Source organism: Furipterus horrens, unplaced genomic scaffold, assembly GCF_987537825.1.
Source record: "Furipterus horrens unplaced genomic scaffold, mFurHor1.1.pri manual_scaffold_4, whole genome shotgun sequence".
Lineage (NCBI taxonomy): Eukaryota > Metazoa > Chordata > Mammalia > Chiroptera > Furipteridae > Furipterus > Furipterus horrens.
Window position 1 is genome coordinate 123,415,842 of NW_028327174.1, and position 7,573 is coordinate 123,423,414.

General features: G+C 38.5%; 1 pseudogene; it reads left to right on the top strand.

Annotated features, from left to right (window-relative positions):
- Window positions 1–5,751: 5,751 nt before the first annotated feature.
- On the top strand, window positions 5,752–7,275 carry LOC150012790 (F-box/WD repeat-containing protein 11 pseudogene; annotated as a pseudogene).
- The last annotated feature ends 298 nt before the right edge of the window (window positions 7,276–7,573 follow it).

Here is a 7,573-nt window from a genome sequence, read left to right on the forward strand (position 1 = left end):
ATTTCTCCACTTCCTTGCCAATACTTGTTTGTTTGGTTTTTTTGGAAAAAAATAATGGATGTGAATTGATACCTAACTGTGGTTTTGATTAACATTTCCCTAACGATTAATGATCTTGAACATATTTTCATGTGCTTATTGATCATTTGCATATCTTCTTTGGAGAAATGTCTATTCGAGTCCTTTGTCCATTTTTGAACTGGGTTGTTAATTTTTTGTTGTTGAGTTATAGGAGTTTTCAGTATCATCTGGATATTAATCACTTACCAGATAATGTAATCTGTAAAGTTTTCTCCCATGTTGTGGGTTATCTTTTCACTCTCCTGATAGTGTCCTTTGATGCACAACAGTTTTTAATTTTCATGAAGTTCTACATTTTCTTTTCTTTTCTTTCCTGTGCTTTGGGTGTCATGTCCAAGAAATTATTGCCAAATCCAATGTTATAAAGCTTTTCCCCTGATTTCTTTTAATATTTTCATAGTTTTAGTTTCTATGTTTAGGTTCTTGTTTCATTTTGAGTTAATTTTTGTATGTGGTGCAAGGAAAGGGTGCAGCTTCATTCTCTTGCATGTGGATGTCCAGTTTTCCAACCACCCTTTGTTGAAAAGAACTGCTCTTTTCTCACTGAATGATCTTGGTACACTTGGATCAATCTGTGTCTTCTTTTTTTTTTTTTAGTTATTGCAATTTTGATTAATTTATTTTTTAACAAGGTTATTTTATTTTTTATTTTTAATTTAATTTAATTTATTTATTTTTTTATTAACTTTATCTTTTGGTTTTTCAATTACAGTTGTCCCATTTTTCCCCCATTGCTCCCCCCCACCCAGCCCACCCCTTCTCCTGAAATAATATCCCTCCCCGTTGTGCATGTCCATGAAACATTTTTACATGTTCCTTGATGAAACCCTTCCCTTACCTATCCCCTTCTCACCCCCCCCCCATTAACTGCTATTCTGCTCCTTGTCCTATTTAGTTTGTTTATGTTGTTCTTTAGTTTCCTGTATTAGGTGATATCATATGGTATTTTTCTTTCTTTGCCTGGCTTATTTCACTAAGCATAATTCTCTCTAGTTCCATCCATGTTGTTGCAAATGACAAGAGTTCCTTCTTTCACTCTGCTGCATAGTATTCCATTGTGTAAATGTACCACCGTTTTTTGATCCACTCATCTACAGATGGGCACTTAGGCTGTTTCTAGCCCTTAGCTATTGTAAACAGTGCTGCTATAAACATAGGGGTGCATAAGTTCTTTTGAATTGGTGTTTCAGGATTCTTTGGATACAATCCTAGTAGTGGAATTGCTGGTTTAAAAGGCAGTTCCATTTTTAGTTTTTTGAGGAAATTTCAAACTGTTTTCCATAGAGACTGCACCAGTCTGCAATCCACCAGCAGTGCACCAGGATTCCCTTTACTCTGCATCATCGACAAAACAAGTTGTTTATTGATTTGTTAATGATGGCCATTATGACTGGTGTGAGGTGATATCTCATTGTGGTTTTTATTTGCATCTCTCTGATGACTAGTGATGTTGAGCATTTTTTCATATGCCTATACACCCTCTGTATATCCTCCTTGAAGAAGTGTTTGTTCAGGTCCTTTGCCCATTTTTTGATGGGATTGTCTGTCTTCTTGGTGTTGAATCATATAAGTTCTTTATATATTTTGGAGATCAATCCCTTGTCTGAAGTATCATTGGCAAATATAGTTTCCCATATGGTTGGTGCCCTTTTGATCTTGCTGATGTTTTCTTTTGATGAGCAGAAACTTTAGTTTGATGTAGTCCCATTTGTTTATTGTTTCCTTTGTTTCCCTTGCCATAGGAGATATGTCAGTGAAAATGTTGCTACGTGGGATATCTGAAATTTTCCTCCCTAGTTTTCCTCTAGGACTTTTATGGTGTCATGGCTTACATTTAAGTCTTTGATCTATTTTGAGTTCATTCTGGTGTATGGTGTAAGTTGGTGGTCTAGTTTCATTTTTTTTGCATTACCTGTCCAGTTTTTCCCAACACCATTTGTTGAAGAGGCTATTTTCACTCCATTTGATGTTTCTTCCCCCTTTGTCAAATATTAGTTGACCATAGAAGCCTGGGTTTATTTCTGGGCTCTCTATTCTGTTCCAATGATGTATATTTCTGTTCTTATGCCAGTACCAGACTGTTTTGATTACGATGGCCTTGAGTATAGTTTGGTATCGGGTATTGTGATTCCTTCTCCTGTGTTCTGCTTCCTCAAGATTGCTGTGACTATTCGGGCTCTTTTTTGGTTCCATATAAATTTTTGAAGTATTTTTTCTAGGTCTGTGAAATATGTCATTGGTATTTTAATAGGGATTGCATTGAATCTATAAATTGCTTTGGGCAGTATGGACATTTTAATGATGTTGATTTTTCCACCCATGAACATAGTATTTGCTTCCATTAATTTGTATCTTCCTTCATTTCTTTTTTCAGTTATATAGTTTTCTGAGCACAGGTCTTTCACCTCCTTGGTTAAGTTTATTCCTAGGTACATATTTTTCTTGTTGCTACAGTAAATGGGATTTTTATTTTAGGTTCTACTTCTGAAATTTTATTGTTGGGGTAGAGAAATGCCTTCGACTTATGGATATTGACTTTGTACCCTGCTATTTTGCCAAATTCCTTATGAGGTTGAGAAGTTTTTTCATAGAGTCTATAGGGTTTTCTATGTACACTATCGTGTCATCTGCAAATAATGACAATTTTACTTCCTTTTTTTCAATTTGTATGTCTTTTATTTCTCTTTCTTGTCTGATTGCTGTGGCTAGAACTTCCAACACTATGTTGAATAGAAGTGGAGAGAGTGAACATCCTTGTCTTGTTCCTGACCTCAGGGGGAATGCTTTCAGTTTTTGCCCATTGAGTATGATGTTGGCTTCAGGTTTCTTATATATGGCCTTTATTATGTTGAGGTATGCTCTCCATATTCGATTTTGCTGAGAGTTTCCATCATAAATGGGTGTTGTACTTTATCAAATGCTTTTTCTGCATCTATTGATATGATCATGTGGTTTTTGTCCTTAATTTTGTTTAAGTGGTGTATTACATTTATTGATTTGCAAATGTTAAACCATCGTTGCATCTCTGGGATGAATCTCACTTGATCATGGTATATAATTTTTCTGATCTGTTGCTGGATCCGGTTTGCCAATATTTTGTTGAGGTTTTTAGCATCTATGGTCATTAGTGATATTGGCCTATAGCTTTCTTTCTTTGTTGTGTCTTGACATTGTTTTCAAATTAGGGTAAAACTGGCTTCATAGGAAGAGTTTGGGATTCTTCCCTCTTCTTGGAATTTTTGGAGTAGTCTGAGAAGGATAGGAGTTAGTTCTTTCCTAAATGATTTGTAAAATTCACCTGTGAAGCCATCCAGTCCAGGGCTTTTGTATGCCTGGAGTTTTTTTATTAGTGCTTCAATTTCACTAGTTGTTATTGGTCTGTTCAGGCTTTCTGCTTCTTCTTGATTCATTTTTGCAAGATTATATGTTTCCAGAAATTTTTCCATTTCATCTAGGTTGTCAAATTTCTTGTAATACTGTTGTTCATAACATTTACTTACAATCCTTTATTTATGTGATATCGGTTGTGATTTCTCTTCTTTCATTTCTGATTTTATTTATTTGGGTCCTCTTTCTTTTTTTCTTGATGAGCCTGGTTAAAGGTTTGTTGATTTTGTTTATCTTTTCAAGAACCAGCTCCTACTTTTGTTGATCTTTTGAATTATTTGTTTAGTCTCTATGTTATTTAATGCTGCTCTTATCTTGATCATTTCCATCCTTCTACTCGCTCTGGGCTTTGTTTGTCGTTCTTCCTCTAGATCTTGTAGTTGTAGGGTTAAATATTTTTTAGAGATTCTTCTATCCGTTTTAGGTAGGCCTGTATTGCTATGAACTTTCCTCCCAGGGCTTCTTTCCCGGTATCCCATAGGTTTTGGGTTGTTGTGTGTTCATTATCATTTGTTTCCAGAAACTTTTTGATTTCTTTCTTGATGTCATTGTTAACCCATTCATTATTCAATAGCATATTATTCATTCTCCATGAGTGTGTTTTTGAGTTTTTTCTTTGAGGTTGATTTCCAATGTTAAACCATTGTGATTTCAGAAGACGCTTGACATAATTTCAATTTTCTTAAATTTGTTGAGGCTTGTTTTGTGTCCTGCCATGTGGTCTGTCTTTGAATATGTTCCAAGTGCACTTGAAAAGAATGTATATTTTGCTTCTTTGTGGTGAAAAGTGCTATATATATCGACTAAGTCCATTTGTTCTAGAGTGTTTTTCAATGCCTCAATATCTTTGGTGTTTCTTTGCTTTGAAGATTTGTGCATTGTTGACAACTGGGTGTTAAAGTCCTCTATTATGAGTGTGTTGCTGTCTATATCCTTCCTGAAGTCTTTCTAAATTTTTCTTACATATTTGGGTGCTCCTAAGTTGGGTGCATATATGTTTACAAGAGTTATATCTTCTTGATGGATTTTTCCTAAGTATTATAAAATGTTCTTCTTTATTTCTTTTTATGGCCTTTGCTGTGAAATCAGCTTTGTATGATATAAGTATTGCTACTGCAGCTTTTTTTTTTTATGTCCACTTGCTTGAAATACTTTTTTCCATCCCTTCACTTTCAGTCTGTGTAGATCATTTGTTCTAAGGTGTGTCTCTTGTAGACAGCATATATGTGGGTCATGCTTTCAAATCCATTCAGCTATGCTATGTCTTTTGATTGGTACATTTAATCCATTTAAATTTAAGGTTATTATCAATAGATACTTATTCATTGTCACTTTCCCCCTTTGTACTTGTGTTCCTGTCTGTCTCTCTGTTTCTTCATCTTCTTAAAGCAGACTGTTTAGCATCACTTGCAATGCTGGTTTGGTGGAGATGTATTCTTTTAGCCTCTTTTGTCCTGGAAACTCCTTATTTCACCTTTCAGTTTAAAATAGGGCCTTGCTGGGTAGAGTATTCTTGGTTGTAGGCCTTTGTTTTTCATTGTTTGGAATATTTTTTGTCATTCCCTTCTGGCTTGTAGTGTTTTTGCTGAGAAATCTGATGATAGTCTTATTTGAGCTCCCTTGTATGATATTAGTTGTTTCTCTCTTGCTGCTTTTAGGATTCTTTTTGTCTTCATCAGGGCTGAAGGCTGTCACCTTGCTGGTTGCAGTCTCTGGGTCTGCCTGGCAATAGTTTAACAGAGCCAATCCTGGGAAGTATAAAGCGGGGCAGCAGGTGGTCTGAAGCTTCAGTAACAGCCCCAGCAGCCACCTCAGGCCAGGGAATGGTAGACAGTGGTTGGCTCTTAAGCTGAAGCCACCACTACTCATAGCAGCCAGCTCAGCACTTTGGGACACACACCATGGAGAAATATTGGAATCAGTGGAGGGGAGAAGCAGAAATGATAAGGAAGAACTGTGAATGGGAAGAGCAGAGATCAAGTGGTGGTACTAGAACTCCCAGGAAGGCCACTTATTTTGGAGACATACTGGCTTAGAACCAAGTTGCTAGGTGTCTGACTGGGTGTGTATCGACACACCTAAATCTATTCTTGTTATAATCAGTAAGTGATCCACTGAATGTCTTATTGGCCTTTTAAAATTAACCACAAAAAAGAAAAAGACCCACGACAGTTGGTGAATTAGACTCTAGAAATCAAGTTTTCTAAGTCTCCACCGTCACCTCCTCTGAGCAGGAAGTTCGCTGCTGCGCCGGGAGAACAAAGCAGAGCCTCCGGGGCCACTATGGAGCCCGACTCAGTGATTGAGGACAAGACGATGTAGCTCATGATAAGTAATGGGACATCATCTGTAATCATCTCCAGAAAGAGGCCATCAGAAGGAAACTATCAAAAAGAAAAAGACCTGTGTATTAAGTATTTCGACCAGTGGTCTGAGTCCAAACAGGTGGAATTCATGGAGCTCCTCATTTCCTGGATGTGTCACTACCAGCATGACCACATTAACTCGTACCTGAAGCCCATGCTGCGGCGGGACTCATTACCGCTTTACCAGAGGAAGGCTTAGATCACATGGCAGAAAACATTCTTTCCTACCTCGACACCATATCTCTGTGTGCGGCAGAGCTGGTATGTGAAGAATGGCAGTGAGTGATCGCAGAAGATATGCTGTGGAAGAAGCTGGTTGAATGGATGCTGTGCACTGACCCTTTGTGGAAGAGACTTTCAGAAAGAAGAGGATGGGATCAGTACCTGTTTAAAAACAGACCCACAGATGGCCTTCCCAATTCATTTTATAGATTATTATACCCAAAGATTATACAGAATATAAAGGCTATAGAATCTAACTGGCAGTGTGGATGACACAACTTGAAGAGGGTCCAGTGCCACTCTGAAAATAGTAAAGGTGTCTGTTGTTTACAGTACGATGATGAAAAAATTATAAATGGGCTACGAGATAATTCTACTAAGATTTGGGATAAAACCAGCTTGGAATGTTTGAAAGTCTTAACAGGGCACACTGGCTCTGTGCTTTATCTCCAGTAGGATGAGCGTGTCATTATGACTGGCTCTTCAGACTCTGCAGTGAGATTCTGGGATGTGAACACGGGCGAAGTTCTGAACACGTTGATCCACGACAATGAGGCCGTACTGCACTTATGCTTCAGCAATGGACTGGTGGTGACCTGTTCCAAGGACCGCTCCATCACTGTGTGGGCCATGGCTTCTGCCACCGCTATCACTTTACGGCGTGTCTTGGTTGGCCACCATGCTGCTGTCAATGTAGTAGACTTGGATAATAAGTACATCATGTCCACCTAGGGTGACAGAACCATCAGGATCTGTAGCACAAGCACCTGTGAATTCGTTCGCACTCTGAATGGACACAAATGAGGCATTGCCTGTCTTCAGTACCAGACCGGCTGGTTGCCAGTGGATCATCAGATAACACCATCAGGCTCTGGGACATTGAGTGTGGTGCTTGTTTAAGAGTTCTTGAGGGACACGAAGAACTGGTGCGATGCATCTGGTTTGACAACACGAGGATTGTCAGTGGGGCCTATAATGGGAAAATTAAACTTTGGGACTTGCAAGCTGCTCTCGACCCTTGAGCTCCAGCAAGCACACTGTGTTTGAGCACATTGGTGGAACATTCTGGACATGTGTTTTGGCTACAGTTTGATGAATTTCAGATCATCAGCAGCTCTCATGATGACACTATTTTGATTTGGGATTTCTTAAATGTGCTCCCAGTGCTCAAAATGAGACCTGCTCTCCCTTCAGAACATACACTTACCTCTCCAGATAACAGTCTGCTCTTTACCTATTTCAGGGTTTCCTCGTTTTGAATTACTGGCTACATGGCTACCAAATGCCCAAGGAAGTTCCTTACAGCTGAGTTATGAAGCTGGGATTGGTTCTAAATGATGGGTAGATGCAAAGCAGCCTAACTCTTCAAGCACCAATATTTCCCACCTCCGATTCTGGCTCCACTTTGAGAAGGACACCTTAGCTTCACCAACTCCAAACAAGATGGAAGCCCATTTTCTCCCCGCATCAGTGAAAGAAGTCAAATGCTTCAAGTGTAAATTGTTCATATGAAAGCA